At 45.2% G+C, this 19,024-nt stretch overlaps 1 protein-coding gene across 1 annotated transcript in view; it reads right to left on the bottom strand.

The window, feature by feature from the left end:
• The window catches only part of LOC118801657 (glypican-6-like), a 226,642-nt gene that overhangs the window by 131,709 nt on the left and 75,909 nt on the right, over positions 1-19,024 (bottom strand). The window lies entirely within an intron of this gene.

The following is a 19,024-nucleotide window of genomic DNA, read 5'->3' on the forward strand; positions in this document are numbered from 1 at the left end:
AGTCAGTTTCTTATTAGGCTGAATGAATAACTGACTCTAAATGTAGGTATTGTGATATAAACTGAGTCTGTTCTACAGTTTCTCATTAGGCTGAATGAATAACTGACTCTAAATGTAGGTATTGTGATATAAACTGAGTCTGTTCTACAGTTTCTCATTAGGCTGAATGAATAACTGACTCTAAATGTAGGTATTGTGATATAAACTGAGTCTGTTCTACAGTTTCTCATTAGGCTGAATGAGTAACTGACTCTAAATGTAGACACTGCGATACAGAGACTGTACGATACCCTTAATTACAGTGTGAGGTAACAGAAGGTGCTGATTTTATGAGTGTGTCTGTCTCTGTGAGCGTCTATCTTTGCCTTATTTACTCTCTCCTCGGTAATCAGCCTCTGAGCTCATCAGGTTCTGCTCTGTTACTCTCAGATCCCCGGCGGGCCGACAAACACAAACAACTAAACAATATAACACACAGTGAGTGAGCAGCTTCCTCTGATGTGTTTACAGACAGCACGGCTGGTTTACTGAACACCCCCCCCCACCCACCCACACAGCACTACAGCACTACTGCATTACAGTATTAACACTCACTCTAAAGCCAGACTCATTCACACTGACGGACAGCAGCTCAATCCTGATATCGTTAAAAGATCTAATACACACTTCAAATAGAATTACGTATTAATGCTGTAGGTACAGAGTGAATTACGTTCATTGTACGTTTGATGTACTTTCAGTTTGGACAGGTTCGAGTTCTCACTTCTGACTGAAAAACTACAGTTTCATCTTAATGAAAATTCATCAACCACCAAACATCGACCACCCAGGACCCCATAGCAGCCACCTAGCAGTGCCCTAGCAATCACATCCAATACCATAGCAACCACATAGAAACACTGTAGCTACCACCAGAGATATGACCACCATAGCAACAATGTAACAGTACCCTAGAAACCACCTGGAACACCACAGCAAATCCCTACATCACCCACCAGAGACACCATAGCAATCACCTAACAACTGTCTCCAAGACCACAGTAACCACATAGCAACATCTTAGCGACCACCTGGAATCACATATGCACTGCTTAGCAACACCCACACTACCACCTAAGATACCATAGTAACTGCTTAGCAATGTTTCAGCAACCACCTGGGACAATATAGCAACTGCCTAGCAACACCCTCGCAACCTATCAATATATCAAAACCAACACAAAAACATAAAGTACCATAGCAACCACCCTAACAACCTCCTATCAACAATGGAGAAGCTTAAGCTGCACAATCACTCTGGATTTTCTTCAGGAAATACACGTTCCTATTTTATTATTATTATTACTATTATTATTACTATTATTATTATTATTATTATTATTATTGTTGTTGTTGTTGTTGTTGCTGTTGTTGTTTATGTTGTTGTTGTAGCAGACACCCACACGTGTGTGGTGTTTCCATCACAGGCATGTGTGTGTGTGTGTGAGAGTGTGTGTGTGTGTGTGTGTGTGTGGTCTCTCTCAGCGTTTCCACGGCAGCAGAGAGACCCGTGATTACACCTCCATTTATTTAAGTAATAACAGCCCCCCAGCGCTCTGTAACACACACCCGCTCTGCTGTCTCAGAGTCAAGGACGCCGCCGCTCTGCCCCCATCTAACGGTGCTTAAATTATAAATCATTTGCATATAAATGATTAAAACCTGAGTCCACGTTCTGGATCTGAGGAGATCCGGCATCAGCGCACTGTGGAGGAACATCCACTCAGAGTGGATCAGTCACACAGGTCGAACACAAACTGGACAGATCACCTGCACACGGACCATGACACTACACTACCCAGCATGCACTTCACCTGGAACCACATGGACTCCCTAGATTTTATCTTCACTCTCCAAACATACTGTTCACTCCTACACCGCCATCTGGAGTGCATTATGGTTGTGATGTCACAAATGTGAACAAATTTAAATACGACCCATTCAGCTACAGCAGTTTAGCTCCACCATTCAGCTACAGCAGTTTAGCTCCACCATTCAGCTACAGCAGTTTAGCTCCACCATTCACCCTACAGCAGTTTAGCTCCACCTATTTACACGTTTTAATGAGTGATTTTGCTCAGACTGGTTTTTAAATTAGGCACAATACAGGACTGCCAATCAGAACAGAGTTCATTTACATAAACCAGTCTTAAAGCTGATCATGTAGAAATGACTGATGATTGTTTTTGCCACTTAAAGCCACCCAAGCAGTGAAAGTGGAGCTCAGAGGAACATAATAACACAGAGGAGAATTGTGGGATATGGGCCCTTTAAAGCTCATCAGTGAGGGAGTTTACCCAGAGCTAACGTGTGGAGCCCCCCCGAGCCCCCCAGTCCCTGAGGGTCACCACATTACGGGGGAAAGCAGTCGATCCGTAGCAGGAAGGCTAATGGTCCGTGTGGTAGAGTAGGGCCGGTGTTTGTGCGGGTCAGGGCCGAGCTGATGGCCTTAGAGGGGGTGATTAATCAGGCCTGCGGGGGCTAATTGAGAACGGGGGAAATAATTTGAAAGGCCATTACCTACGTGTCACATCCAATCATATCACTTTCTCCTCCGAGCAGCGCACGGCAAATTATAATCAGAGCTTCAGACCAGAGACGACGCCCACACGCCTCGAACGTCACGCCCTGCACAAGTTCACAGGAACGTTAAAGAGCCCATACCCAGCGTTTCACTCAGACTCATTAATGAACCTAAATACGTCACAGTGCATTTAACTTCTCTTCATACACTTAAACAGCCTGACACCGTGCCTTTAAGACTGATTTATGTTAATGGGCTCAGTTCTGATTGGCCACAGTCACAAAAGCACTCTTTATAACTTCAACATAAGGGGCTAAACTGCTGTAGACTGAATGGTGGAGCTAAACTGCTGTAGACTGAATGGTGGAGCTAAACTGCTGTAGCTGAATGGTGGAGCTAAACTGCTGTAGACTGAATGGTGGAGCTAAACTCCTGTAGACTGAATGGTGGAGCTAAACTGCTGTAGACTGAATGGTGGAGCTAAACTGCTGTAGCTGAATGGTGGAGCTAAACTGCTGTAGACTGAATGGTGGAGCTAAACTGCTGTAGCTGAATGGTGGAGCTAAACTGCTGTAGACTGAATGGTGGAGCTAAACTGCTGTAGACTGAATGGTGGGGCTAAACTGCTGTAGACTGAATGGGTGGTGCTAAACTGCAGTAGACTGAATGGGTGGTGCTAAACTGCTGTAGACTGAATGGTGGAGCTAAACTGCTGTAGACTGAATGGTGGGGCTAAACTGCTGTAGACTGAATGGGTGGAGCTAAACTGCTGTAGAATGAATGGTGGAGCTAAACTGCTGTAGACTGAATGGTGGAGCTAAACTGCTGTAGCTGAATGGGTGGAGCTAAACTGCTGTAGACTGAATGGTGGAGCTAAACTGCTGTAGCTGAATGGTGGAGCTAAACTGCTGTAGACTGAATGGTGGAGCTAAACTGCTGTAGACTGAATGGTGGAGCTAAACTGCTGTAGACTGAATGGTGGAGCTAAACTGCTGTAGGTTGAGTCCTTTAAAGCCTCCGTGTCTGTATGGGGGTCAGCGCTGCAGTCCTGATCTAACAGTGGTCTAAAGTTCAGCAGCTCCACCCAGGATAAAAATACACCGCAACATGCTGTAACTGGTCAGTATGTTTATCTGGTCACCCAGATAAACATCTGCAGTTCAGTGGGTTAAAGTTGGTCCAGATCCTCAGAACATCGCAATGAACACAGCCGCGGCCACAGAGACAGAGACAGACCACATTATCCTCAGATAGGGCACGTCCAGTCTAATGAAACTTAGAACGCAGTGAAGACCCGCCCACCTGCTCAGGGGGACGTCTGACTGACATGCCCATCGACCAATCACAGCCCGTTGCTTTGGCGCAGTGTGCAGGACAGAGAACACACTGAAATATGGATATTTTTCTGCTAATTTTGGTGCTAAATAAAACTGAGTTTAACATATTAGGAAAAAATAAGATATAAAATATAAAATGTGCCATAACTTTTGCACAGATCACATTTAATGTTTAATTCAGTAAATAAACAGTAACTGAATTAAAATGTGCAGAAGCGTGTATCTGTAGAGGATGTGTAAACTTATTCACACAGAAAATCAACAGCCTGGGGTGCACAAACTTTTGCACACAACTGTACAGTCTGTTCTGTAGAGATTCATAATGTTTCATTTTGTGAGCCAGTCAATGCTTTATCGCCCAGAATAACAGACTTTTAAAATTTAATTCCTCTTTGAATTGGGAGAAGCAGCCGCAGTGTGCAGTTACACACTTCCACCACAGGGGTCTCCAAATCCCCAAAACTTACACAGGGCAGCTCCAGTGTGAGACAGCAGACCAACAGGAAGCTTTCAGTGATGCTGATATGAAATATTAAAATACTCAGATTGTACAAATCTCTATTTTCTCATTAGGAATTTCAGTGACACAATAAAAAATGTGGGTTTAAACTCAAAATGACTGGGCTGCCCTAAAGTTGGAGTTATTTGAATGTCCACACAACACAAAACACAGACTCTTATTCTGTTATTATTCAAAGTTAACTCAATTTATAAACTGTTCTACAGTGCACAGTGGAACAGACAAAATGCCTTAATAAAACAAAAACGAAACTGAATCTCTGTACTGAATGTGTGATGTTATAATTGCTCTTAATAATATTCTGTGTTTTGTATTTTAATGCTGTGCTGTAAAGTACGGCTCAGCGATTCAGGGAAAACATCTACTTACGATTTGTTTTTACTTCTGTTGCGACTGCATTTTAAATTGCGATTATTTTCTAGAAATTAAGATTCAGGCCTGTTTTTCTTGCCAAGAACGCGAGAATACCCATTTTTTTCTGGATTGAGGCTCGAACCCTGAATGTAGTCCCCACTGTTCTCTACTGTTTATTATTCTAATTTCTTTGGTATTTTGATTCTTAGTTTAAAGATTCTTCTCTTTTAAAATCTGCGTTTTTATCATGTTTCTAATTTATCTTCTCCTTTATTACATTTTAAATGAATTTGAATTATCTGTATTTAAAGCTTTCTGAATGACCGCAGTGTCTGAAAGGTGCTGTACCAGTGAACTTGCCTTGCGCACCAGACTACCAGTAATTTGTGGTTGTGATGTCACAACACACAGAGGTTTGCTTGCCTCTGATTGGTCGAACTTATCTAGAGGTAGCTCAGAAGCTCTGTGTTAATACTTTAAATTACCTCACTTAAAAACTGAAGACAGTGTTTTTGATGATGTTTGCTTTAATCTGAAAACTGCAGCTCTCGTGATTTGAAAATTGCGCTCACTTAAATTGTGATTTTGATATAAAAATGATGAATCTTTCAGCCCCACTGCAGAGTGTGAGATATCAGTGTGGTGAGTGGAACTGTAGGTGAGCTGTGTCTACTCCGCGTGTAAACGGCGATCCTGGGTTGTGACTCCAGTGCTGGTTTATTTTCTTTTCCATGTGTAAATATAATCCTGTTTGGTTTGTTTAATTTTTGTCTTGCATTTATTTACAGGCAGCATCATCATTAAATCATTACTGTGTTCACTGTATATAAATAAAACAGGCTGTATTTAATCGTTTGCATTCATTCATAAGAAGCAGAGCTTATAAGCTCCAGATGAAACGCTGCTCCTCCAGCTGGACAGTAAACCTCCACCTCACTCGTCCAGCCCTGATGAGCCTAAAGAGCAATAAAGCTCCATCCTGAACCTTGACCAAACCCTGACCGCCGAGTCCACTCCAGAGAGACTGTAAAAGAGGACTGAGGTGCTGCAGTGGACACAGTTTCCTCTCTCTGAAGGCCACCCCTCCACCTTCAGCATTGTGGGTATTGATCTGAGGCAGGAGTGGACCCTATTAGAGTGATTGATAACAGGAGGGGGGGGTTAATATAATATTAATAACGGAGAAGAAACCCGAGAATGGACTCTGACCAAACAGCTGGCACCGTCCATCAGACATCACCCCCTGGTCTGAGACGGCCACTCCGTCTGTGCATCGTCTGCATGGACTAATGATTCAGCAGCACAAAGCTGGACAGGAAACAGGTGACCAGTTACTTATGGTCCTCTTAAACATGAAAGATACAAATCCCTCAAATCTGAGTGTTCTTACTAATCTTAACATTAGAGCGTAACAGTGTAACAACAGACTGTAAGAACATTCCATTCATAAACGCTTTATAAGGGTAGTCTTAGTCTAAAGTGGTACCAAAGTTTAAATACAGGAGGGTTTTTCTTTTCCAGTCCAGTGAGCAGCTGAATTCTCTGCACTGGTGTGCCTCAGGGCTAAATACTCCGGCCAGTCAGAGTTTGTCTTTTAGCTTCATTTTAACCTCATATTCACTGGTTTAGTTCTAATCCAATCAATCAGTGGATTAGACTCTAATTCAGTAAATCACGAAACAAACAATATCATAATAACATCACAAACATTCACGACACCAAGACTGGGTCACAATTGTTAAGGGTATTGTAACTATTGTGGTGCAGTAACAATTGAGTCAAACACCTACAGACTCATTTACACAGACAGATGACCGAGACGCTTCAGCAGTAGCGCCTGGAAATTACAGTAACGTGAAACACGACGCAGGAATCGACTGTCCTGATGATGTTTGACTGTAATAAGCAGATCTGACTCCTACGTGACTCATCTCAGTGAATTCTCTTACTGCTCCTCCTCTCTGCGTTCGGTTCCTCTGAGCTGGTTCAGAGTTCAGAATTCAGACTCCAGCCTGCAGCTCATCTTCATCAGGAGGAGTCATTAAGGTGCAGTGAGGGTGACCTTTTTAATCACCCTCTAATACGAATACACAGCATACAACAGACGTTATACAGAGTACGCACATTTATTACAATGTATAGAGTATGCAGTATATGATACGTATTAAGTATGTAATATTCAATGTGCCTTATCCATTATATAGTAGCTATACAGTATGCAGTGTAAAGTGTACAGTATGCAGTGTAAAGAATGCAGTATACAGTATTCAGTGTAAATTGTACAGTATGCAGTGTAAAGAATGCAGTATACAGTATTCAGTGTAAATTGTACAGTATACAGTGTAAAGAATGCAGTATACAGTATGCAGTGTAAATTGTACAGTATACAGTGTAAAGAATGCAGTATACAGTATGCAGTGTAAAGTGTACAGTATGCAGTGTAAAGAATGCAGTATGCAGTGTAAAGTGTACAGTATGCAGTGTAAAGAATGCAGTATACAGTATTCAGTGTAAATTGTACAGTATGCAGTGTAAAGAATGCAGTATACAGTATGCAGTGTAAAGTGTACAGTATGCAGGGTAAAGAATGCAGTACACAGTGTGCAGTGTAAAGAACAGTGTACGCAATATGCAGCTCTGCCCTGACCACTCTGACCACTCCTCGTGTTGGAGACGGTGATAATCTTGCCAAGCATCTGCCGCCAAGAGACACCATTTCTTAATTGCTCGTTTTGCGAGAGATGAGTCTAAAGTAGTTAATTATGACGGAGGGATGATAAAGGGCACGGCGGAGTCGGCCTGGCCGGCCTGTTTGGACGCCTTCCTGCACCGTTTAAGCACATTTGGATGGCCTCCCTGCAGCTACACACACGGCGGATCTGCCAGGGTTCTGAAAGAGTCGCTATCAGCTCTGTGTATCAGCACGTTTTAACAGTGCACCGCAGGAGGAGGAGCAGGAGGAGGAGGAGGAGGAGGTAGAAGAGGAGAAGGAGCAGGAGGAGGAGGAGGAAGAAGGGGAGAAGGAGGAGGAGGAGGAGGTAGAAGAGGAGAATGAGCAGAAGGAGGAGGAGGAGGAGGAAGAGGAGGAGGAAGAAGAGGAGGAGGAGGAGGTAGAAGAGGAGAAGGAGCAGGAGGAGGAGGAGGAAGAAGGGGAGAAGGAGGAGGAGGAGCAGGAGGTGGAGGAGGAAGAAGAGGAGGAGTGGGAGGAGGAGGAGGTGGAGGAGGAAGAAGAGGAGGAGCAGGAGGAGAAGGAAGAAGAGAAGGAGGAAGAGGAGGATCACACAGTGCAGACAAAACAGAGAAAAACTGTCGCTGTGCTTCATATTCAAACCCCAGCTGTGCCACGTGCTGCTGCGGCCGAGGTTTTTGAGAACATTACAGTCTTCCACTTATTTAAGTGTGAAAAACCTGAAACAAGCCATTAGCACTCGATGCTAACTTGAACACAAAGCTAATGCTGTTTGTTATTTATGTTCAGGTTAGCATAATGTAGCGAAAATACTATGCTAATCTGCGCTACGCCATGCTAACCGGAACACACTGCGCTACGCCATGCTAACCTGAACACAGAGAACAGCACACTGCGCTACGCCATGCTAACCTGAACACAGGGAACTGCACACTGCGCTACGCCATGCTAACCTGAACACACTGCGCTACGCCATGCTAACCTGAACACACTGCGCTACGCCATGCTAACCTGAACACAGAGAACAGCACACTGCGCTACACCATGCTAACCTGAACACAGAGAACAGCACACTGCGCTACGCCATGCTAACCTGAACACAGAGAACAGCACACTGCGCTACGCCATGCTAACCTGAACACAGGGAACTGCACACTGCGCTACGCCATGCTAACCTGAACACAGGGAACTGCACACTGCGCTACACCATGCCAACCTGAACACAGGGAACTGCACACTGCGCTACGCCATGCTAACCTGAACACACTGCGCTACGCCATGCTAACCTGAACACAGGGAACTGCACACTGCGCTACACCATGCCAACCTGAACACAGGGAACTGCACACTGCGCTACGCCATGCTAACCTGAACACACTGCGCTACGCCATGCTAACCTGAACACAGAGAACAGCACACTGCGCTACGCCATGCTAACCTGAACACACTGCGCTACGCCATGCTAACCTGAACACAGGGAACTGCACACTGCGCTACACCATGCTAACCTGAACACAGGGAACTGCACACTGCGCTACGCCATGCTAACCTGAACACACTGCGCTACGCCATGCTAACCTGAACACAGAGAACAGCACACTGCGCTACGCCATGCTAACCTGAACACACTGCGCTACACCATGCTAACCTGAACACAGGGAACTGCACACTGCGCTACGCCATGCTAACCTGAACACAGGGAACTGCACACTGCGCTACACCATGCTAACCTGAACACAGGGAACTGCACACTGCGCTACGCCATGCTAACCTGAACACAGAGAACAGCACACTGCGCTACGCCATGCTAACCTGAACACACTGCGCTACACCATGCCAACCTGAACACAGGGAACTGCACACTGTGCTACACCATGCCAAACTGAACACAGGGAACTGCACACTGCGCTACGCCATGCTAACCTGAACACAGGGAACTGCACACTGCGCTACGCCATGCTAACCTGAACACAGGGAACTGCACACTGCACTACACCATGCTAACCTGAACACAGGGAACTGCACACTGCGCTACGCCATGCTAACCTGAATGCAATGCTAACCTGAACACAGAGAACTGCACACTGCACTAACTTGAACATAAATGACCTGCTGCGCTGAACCATGCCAACCCGAAGGTGGCGCTCAGTGAAACTCCATCACTCCGCGTACTGAACGAGGCCCTTAGAGTATAACGACCAATCAGAGGCTCCGTCAGATCTCACTGATCTGCGACTAATATGGAAGCTCCAAAGCTACAGCGCTAATCAAAGCTAACCTCCGTGGCTAATCAGCGGCGTGTCCGCGGTGATCCTCAGGCTTTGATGCCTTATTATCTCTGAAACAGAGGCCTCAGTGTTAACAGTCACTTCACAAAGGAGCACAGCAGGTGTGCAGGGAGGCTAAAGCTAAAGCTAAAGACTGTGCACAGGAACCTAAAGGCTTCAGCACATGACCTCCGTCTATCCTAGCTGGGCCTCTGAGCCTCGTTAAGGACGGGTTCCCTCACTGAAGAGGTTCCGCTGTCCTGATTTCCAAACAAAAATGTCCCCAAAACGCGTTTTCTGAGCTCCAGCACACAAAAACACACACAGCGTATCGTTTCCAACTCACCACCACACAGTACTCATTACGATAAATCATATCATTCATGATTCAGTAACAACATTCAAATTATATCACAGCAGTTAACGGATACTTAACACCACCTCAGCTGAAGCAGGAAGGTTAACTATAACGCAACTGCACCACAGTTAATGATGACACAACCAGGTTAAAAAGGTCAGTGATATCACATTTAGTGGTGTGAACAGTAGTGAACACGGTGGTGAACGATAACAAAATTAGATTACGATGGTTAATGATACTGCGATTACATCATGGTGGTTAATAACGTCACAATTACATCATGGTGGTTAATAACGTCACAATTACATCATGGTGGTTAATAACGTCACAATTACATCAAATTGTTTCCTTATACAGCAATCAGATCACAAAAGTTTGCGATGTCACATTTGGGTCATTACGTTTGACAATATCGCAATTTTATCACAATAGTTTAGAGAAAAACAGACTTTTTGTCTACAGGAAATAAAATGTTCTGAAAACGATACATTTTTTTCACTCCAACAATCAACTGATCTGTATTACGAGTAGCGTTAGGTAAACATTTGCTGTTCTTTCTCATACCTTCTGCCACCTGTAGGCATTATGTAGTTACTACATTCACATTTATGTAGTTCCTATTACACGAAAGCTATTATATATGAATTTCTTTACATCATATTTACATGCTAACTGCCCTTTCAGTGGACCAGGAGAAACTGACCGGTTGGCCAATAGAGCAGAGTAAAAGTATGTGGAATAAAATCTGGCTAAAGTAACACACTTTGAAGTTGGGAATGTTTTTCCGTTTCAGCGATTTACGTTTCTTATGATGACATTTATTATACAGCACTGTAAAGATGGACATACACAGATAAGTAAACAAACAAACGAATAAATAAGTAAACAAACGATCAAAGTTATCACCCCGATGCGGCGATTAACTGCCGTGTCGACACTGATCCACCACTGAAGTTCCTCCTTTTATCTCCGTCTCTCAGGTCGTCCGTCGTCAGGTCTTTCTGAGAGACGTTTCTGGAAGCGCGGCGCTAAACTTTTCTTTGCGCTCTCTTCTGCTAATTGTGAGCGTTGGCTCAGACTCATTAGGAGCTAAAGGCCCGGAGCGGGGGGCTGCCGGAGCTCTGCGCCTGTGGCTCCTGTTGTTGTTTGTATGTAGCCAGTGATTCATTACCTGAGGAGGAAATGACAAGCGTGTGCAGCCAGCGTTTGCCAATTATGCAGATTTTGTTTTTCTCGTTACAGACGCCGGACAGGCGGCCTTCTGAGAGCGAGCCGGCCGTGTTTACCCCCCTCTCTGGTGGCTAACAGTCGACTGCGGTCTTAAAACGCGCTCCCTAATGAAGAAAAGGCTCTCGCTGCGCCGGGCAAAGGACAAACTCAAAGTGAGCCGCCGCTTAATATTCAGCAGGGGGCCGTTTGTGATGCGCGAGGCGAAGAGCCTGAGCGCGAGAGGAAGCCTCACAAGTCTGCTTCAAGCTGAGCGCCATGACTGAAAACCACAGCGAGACCCCCCGGGCGATCTGAGGAGAGGGGGATTTCAAACGAAGCGCAGAGCGGACGGATGGATGGACGGACGGAGAAGAAAACACTCCTCCGTTTTTCTGAAGAACGCCTCAGAGACGCCGCAGGTGAAGGCCAAGAGTTCTTCAGACTGAACTTCCTCTTCAGATCCACAGCAGAAACGTCACTGTATGATTTAGAGGGGAAACTGGACCCTCGCGTACATCCTGGCGCTGCTAGCATACATGCTACGTGGCTAGCTGATGTTTCTTTAGCGAAAACTCTACAGTTGATATTTCACAAAATAGCAACCAACACTCTGTCAATGCCCTGCAGTTCATAACGCAGAGGAGCGAAACCGGACCCTCGATCTAGAGATGTCACACGCGCTAATAACATCAGCGTCAGCTATCGAGCTAAGTAACATTTCCTCAGGGAACTCAAAGTGATTCAGGTTTAGCAGTTGACAGCATCCGGACACAGAAATGGGACTCTCACTCTGGAGATCTCAGCATATTCACTAATATCATCAGCATTAGCTAACAAAGCTGCAACCCTAACTCCCAACAAAGTGCTAATTCAGAAAATAGCGATCAGCACATCAATATACTGTTAATTATTGATTTATGCTAATAACGTCAGTGTTAGCAGTGTTAGTGTTTCCTTAATAAACTCTTTATAAAGAGTTATTAGCGATCACATCAACATATTGTCAATTAACGAAGGACAGAGGTGGGACACTCTAGTGGATAACAAACACGCTAGGCTACATGCTACGTAGCCAGTTGATGTTTCTTCAGCAGACACTAACTGACCAGTCAACAGCACTGCTAACGTACGAGGTGGCTGGGCTGGGCTGGGCCTCTGGAGCTGCGGTCACACCTGCTAATCACATTAGCGTTAGCTAACTAGCTAACTACGGTTCCCTTAGCGAACTCTTTACATGGTGATGATTCAGAGGATTTAAAAGTGATTTAACGCTGATTTACGGTGATGCTAGAAAACACGCTAACAAAGCTAGCGTTAGCAACGTGAGTACAGTCGTGTGCAAAAGTTTGTGCACCCCTGGTGAGGGTCCAGACATCCTCTACAGAGACTTTCACTGTGTGTTAGCGATGACGTGTTTCAGCTTCTTCAGTTTCCTGACTTCCTTCATTGTTTACATTATTTTTATATATGAGGGACGTATTTGTCGTCAACATTGCGGGGGAGGGGTGGGGAAGGGGGCGGGGTACGGGGGGTGCCCAGGCGTGTTCTGCCAGGTTGGACTGAGTGAGCCCGTGTGCGGATGCGGCCTGTCGTGGTGCTAATTATAATGAATGGGTGGCGTGTCGGAGACGGCGTGTGTGTGGGGGGGGGTAGCCGCGGCGCTGCAGGACGCTAGCGTGATTGATGAGTCGGATCTCTCTAATCAAAGCCGAGGCATCTGCAGATCCGACGTCCCCTCACCCATGGAGGATGATTTATTCTGCCGGGACAGGAGAACCTGGCAGTCCTGCATGGGGGGGTGGGGGGGGTTGTCTCACACTCTGATTTAGAGTTTACAGAACAGATGCAGTTCCAGGGGTTTAAGGAAGCGCAGCCAGTCAGCACTTCCTGAGCAGCAGGACTCTGAGAGCGAGAGAGTAAAACCCCCATCACCTCCGTTCTCCCTCTGTGGGACCGAGCGTCCATCTTAACGAGCCAAACAGAACCGCGGCTTTGATCTAAACTCGCTTACTGATGACGCCGCACTTCACTGGAGTGACGTGAGGAACATACAGAACAATAACTGACAACCAGCTCAGATCCTCTCAGATGAAGAGTGAAGAACACAGAGCTGCAGATCCCAATCAGCAAGTTCTACAGGTAACAGCTACACATCCTTTCAGACCCACAGCGCTGAGTCGTCTTCTCACAGTGGAAGGATGGACAGAAACACCTGTGGATGTTTTCAGATCTGATCAGCTTGATTTTCTCCTCTCTCTCAGAGATGAAAGCTTTAAGTGCTGTTTATCTGATGGGGGCAGTTTTGGGGTCGACAGCTCTTCCAGGTGGTTGTTAGGAGCCACATTTTCTCTGGAGCTTTTAATCAGCTTCTGAATTCCAGTCCACATTTTTAGAAAATGGAGCCAAACAAAAGTATCAACATCTATGAACTTTACAAAACGGCTGATCGCTTTTCCAGATTAAATTTCTGATCAACTTCAAACTGTATCATTATAAACTGTATGTTTAATCCAGAGGCGTCAGATCACTAGATTAGATTAGATGAGCTCTTCAGCTAATTTATGTTTTCACTGAAAGTCCGTTTGTTTGGCTTTTCTTTCAGATCATTTGTTCAGACAGAAAATATGCAAGTCGCAAGATGTGATTTTGTAATTCAGTGGCTTCTTTTTATGCTTTTGAACATTGAGACATGAACAAAACTGGAATGTTGAACTGCCTGAATGTGCCAGAACGGAACTGCTGCTCCACTACAGGTGGAATTTTACAGATTTTTCTTCAAATCTCCCATAAAGCTCAGTGTGTGAGGGGTAAACAAAGAGATTCAGAGTGGTTTGGTGTGAAATGGTTCAGATGCCTTTACAGTGGTGGTGATAGGAACCAGGGGTCGCCATGACTACAACACAGATATAGACATTTTATTTACTATCCAGAACCACCAGTGAACCTACACGAGTCTTCTGAGTTTATATGAATGTTGATGATGAAAATAGTGGAAAATCTGAAATAATCAGTTTTCTTTGGGGACTATTTTGCCTCACAGCGCCCTGCATGTATCCCTCCACCATGAATGGAGTTTAAGTTCTCCAAACTATCATAAAACAGTGTCTCAGTCATCAGGCAGTGAATTCACAACCATTTCATGTAGGAACTTTCTGTGAGGGAGCTTTTAGAGGTGGATGTCTGGTTCCTATCACCACCACTGTGAACAGTTCTGACTCGGTAAGTTTATCTAGAACAGAGCGTTTCACACCAAACCACTCTGAACCGCTCTGAACCTCTCTGAACCGCTCTGAACCTCTCTGAACTGCTCTGTTTACATCTTAACCACTTAATTATGTAGACGGTTTCGATAAATCAGTGGAATCAGAGGAGGAAATGTTTCCACTCTTCATCCATCACAGTGTGACAGATTCATGTAGATCAGGTTTAAAATTAAATGGTGGAGCTTTTCTGATTCCTGACTCTCTGTCTCTCTCTCCCTCTCTCTCTCTCTCTGTCTCTTTCTCTCTCCCTCTCTCTCCCTCTCTCTCTCCTCTCTCTCTCTCTCCCTCTCTCCTCTCTCTCTCTTCTCTCTCCCTCTCTCTCTCTCTCCCTCTCTCTCTCTCTCTCTCTCTCTCTCCCTCTCTCTCTCTCCGTCTCTTTCTCTCTCCCTCTCTCTCTCTCTCTCTCTCTGTCTCTCTCTCTCTCTGTGTCAGCTGGCTGTATCTCGTCCCAGAATCCTCGCTCTGAAAGGTCGAGCAGCGTCTGCGTTTTATGCAAAGAGCTGACAACCGAAGTGAATTGCTGCTCTACTCCGCGGGAGATAACGGCCGTCTTAACCGATCCTATCTGTCCGACGCAAAGAGGTCAAATATTTAAACAGAAAAAGTGCTTTTCTCCTGCGTCCGAGTCTGAGCCGCTCCTCATTCCCGCTCTTCAAAGAGAAAGACTGAGGAGATCCTCAGGTTAATACTGATCCTCTGAGCAGCTCAGCTTCATTCACATTCACACCAGCGGCTCCTAATCAGGACTTACAGTTCTGTACAGTACAGTTCAGTAATAAACCATCCCCACAGTCGGTGTTCGGGACTCAGACCCAGACTCAGACTCAGTCTTTAAGTCTAGGCTAAAACCCACCTGTTTAGTGGAGCCTTTCCCTGTCAGATAAAAGGTGCAGATCTGGGGTTCATGGTCATGGAGGATTATGGTAAACTGGGAGTGTTGGTGCCGTTGTCCCGCTGCCTCACTCACTCACTCAGGTTTGCTGACGGTGGAGCGGGGTCTGTTGCCCGTTCTGTCCCCCTTTCCTGGACCAGTCTGACCACCAAGGAGCTTCTCACTGTACAACGTTGTACAAACCTCACCTGCATGAACTGACCCTCCTGATGATGCTGCTGCTTTTAGTGATCATAGACGTTGCTTCTCCTGAGACCCTCAGCTCGATTAGCACTGAGCAAATGCAGTCATGCTAATTATTATTAGTTAATATATTAGCTAATTATTCATATTAATTAGCTATTCTTTTTTAAAAATGTAAACGACTTGCTGATGATGCTGACTGGTCTGCATTTCTGGAGAAACCATTACCAACCTGACTCAAATATAGCATTTCATTGTCTGTTTGGATGTAGAAACAAAGCAAAAATATTAAAATATCCACCCCTTCCACCACGTCTCAAATGCAGTCGATCAACAAAGACGTCAACACATAATCATCATAACACCGTGCAGAGAGTTAGCATGACGCTAACTACATGTCTAAATTGTCTCAAACCAATGGAGGTGTTCAGTGTCTCTAATAGTCTTGATGATGTGGTTTCTGACTCTGTATGATTCACTGTATCTGTAAACATGGACTAAAGTACATTAGCATAGCTGAACACAGTAGCAGCCACCTGGAACACTGAATTGTGCTTGTTTAAGGCAAACTGTGTGAAAATTTACACAAGCACTCTTCTCGATGTTACCTGGAGTACACTGATTCTTATCAACACCAGCCTCGTAGCTTCAAAGCTGAGAAGTTAAGAAGTGAGTAAACTTCTGCGCGACGTTCCCGGTGGATTTCTCGCTCTCTGGGGAACGGACTCAAACAGCTCGGCCTGTTTTTCTAAATCTCGTTTCGAAAGTTTGTCCACAGATGCCATGTCGACCTCGTCCAGACCGCCGTCTGAATCAGCCGACCCCGGAGCAGTGCATGCTGGGAGCCGGACGAGGGGGGGTAAAGTACTGCCGGCTGGACGGCTCTGAATCACTCTGGACCACTCCAGTCTCCCAATCTGGCCGCTGCGCACCGGCCAATCGTATCAATCCCCCCGTCACGCTAATTAAAAGTCTCTCTCAGCAGGGAGGGCGGCCATTCTGCTCCACACGAGCGCTGCCAACAGCAGAGCTGGACTGGAAAACCTCATATAGCGGCCTGCATTGGAGCAGGGAGGGGGAGAACTCTGATAATAAACACTGGAACAGGAGGTATTAGACTAGAAACAACCTTAATAAACGCTCCTAAACGCTAGAATAGGAGATATCAGTCCATAAACCACCTCAATAAACACTCCTATACACTAGAATAGGAGATATCAGTCCATAAACCACCTCAATAAACACTCCTATATGCTAGAATAGGAGATATCAGTCCATAAACCACCTCAATAAACACTCCTATATGCTAGAATAGGAGATATCAGTCCATAAACCACCTCAATAAACACTCCTATACACTAGAATAGGAGATATCAGTCCATAAACCACCTCAATAAACACTCCTATACACTAGAATAGGAGATATCAGTCCATAAACCACCTCAATAAACACTCCTATATGCTAGAATAGGAGATATCAGTCCATAAACCACCTCAATAAACACTCCTATATGCTAGAATAGGAGATATCAGTCCATAAACCACCTCAATAAACACTCCTATACACTAGAATAGGAGATATCAGTCCATAAACCACCTCAATAAACACTCCTATATGCTAGAATAGGAGATATCAGTCCATAAACGACCTCAATAAACACCCCTATACACTAGAATAGGAGATATTAGTTCATACACCACCTCAACAAACACTTCTATATGCTAGAATAGAAGATATCAGTCCATAAATGACCCCAATAAACACTTCTATATGCTAGAATAGGAGATATCAGTCCACAAACAGCCTCTGAAGCTCCTACACCTGACTGCCACTCTGCTGAAGTGGAGCCTCTCTCTGCTTTCATGGGGAAAAGCTGCCTCTGTGACAGAGATTTCAGAGGCAGTGCTCTGAAGATAACGAGGGACTGGGTCCCAGCGGAGGGACGGCTGGTCTGATTAAAAATGGATTAATGAGTTAAAAATGGATGAAGAGTCCTGAGACTGAGTGACTGCAGAGGGAAATCAGAGAGTCGCTGTAGAGCGCGGCTCAATCAGGACCTCAGGCACCGAGACCTTAACTACAATGTGAGGTGAACCGATTAATGCAGGCTCCGCCCACACCTGTGTTCTTTCATAGCTACTGTCGTGAGGTTGGACAAGCTTTACGTTCCACCTAATGAGGACAGGGGCTTAGTTTTCATTGTCGTTCCCAGTGTGTCATAGTTTTGATTGGTTCCTCCAGAGTCCAACTCGTTAGCCTCTTAAGCTGGAACCCTGTTATGTAGAGAACCTAAAGGACCGTAGCGTTGATAAACACAGGTGTTTGACAGAAACAGAAACATGCAGTACAGTATTATTAGGTTGAATTAATTAGGTTCAACCTGAAATACAAACACGGTGCTGCCAGTCAAACCGCCCCTTCCTGTCAAGGCCACATTAAAGTGGAACCAATTTCTCTGCGTAATTAAGTGGTTAAAATGTAAACAGAGCGGCTCAGAGCAGCTCAGAGTGGTTCAGAGCGGTTCAGAGCGGTTTGGTGTGAAACGCTCTGTTCTAGAGAAACTTACAGAGTCAGAACTGTTCACATTGGTGGTGATAGGAACCAGACGTCCACCTCTAAAAGCTCCCTCACAGAAAGTTCCTACATGTAAATGGTTATGAATTCACTGCCTGATGACTGAGACACTGTTTTATGATAGTTTAGAGAACTTAAACTCCATTCATGGTGGAGGGATACATGCAGGGCGCTGTGAGGCAAAATAGTCCCCAAAGAAAACTTATTATTTCAGATTTTCCACTATTTTCCTAAAGTTTTATTTCCATGGAGTTTCAGTTTTAACTCATTTATATGTTGTGTTTAATATTCAGTGATAAAGGGGCCAAACATGCATCGCTGTGTGTGTTTCAGTGTGTTTACACAAATCCCGGCGGAGTGTTGTGGTGCATTTTTTCAGCGTGTATCTTTCCACTGCATGAGCTGCACCTCTGCTCAATATTACAGCACTCGGAGCGGCTTGTTGGCGGCCTGCTATCCCGCCTGCCCGCTGTAGACAGCATGCATAACAGATGTGTGAATTGGGAACACTTTAATAAATGATTTGTGAATTCCTCACCATGTCCAGCTCAGGCTAATGCTATAAAGAAGCTCAGCAGAGAGCCGCTAGCATGCAGCTTCACCTAAAATGGCCTGGGGCAGTGAATCGCTAGACACGACTGCACTACCACCCCCTCCCCAGTCCCCCCACTCCATCCACCCAAAGCTCCATTTACAAATTCACACCGGCCATCAATTACGCATGGAAACATCCAGCAGGGCCTCCGAGAGAGAAATACAGCCGCCCGTATTAGCCCTGTACGCTAACGGCGCCGCCGTCTGAGCTCTTCTT

This window comes from Colossoma macropomum, unplaced genomic scaffold (genome assembly GCF_904425465.1).
Source record: "Colossoma macropomum unplaced genomic scaffold, Colossoma_macropomum, whole genome shotgun sequence".
NCBI classification, from domain to species: Eukaryota; Metazoa; Chordata; class Actinopteri; order Characiformes; family Serrasalmidae; genus Colossoma; species Colossoma macropomum.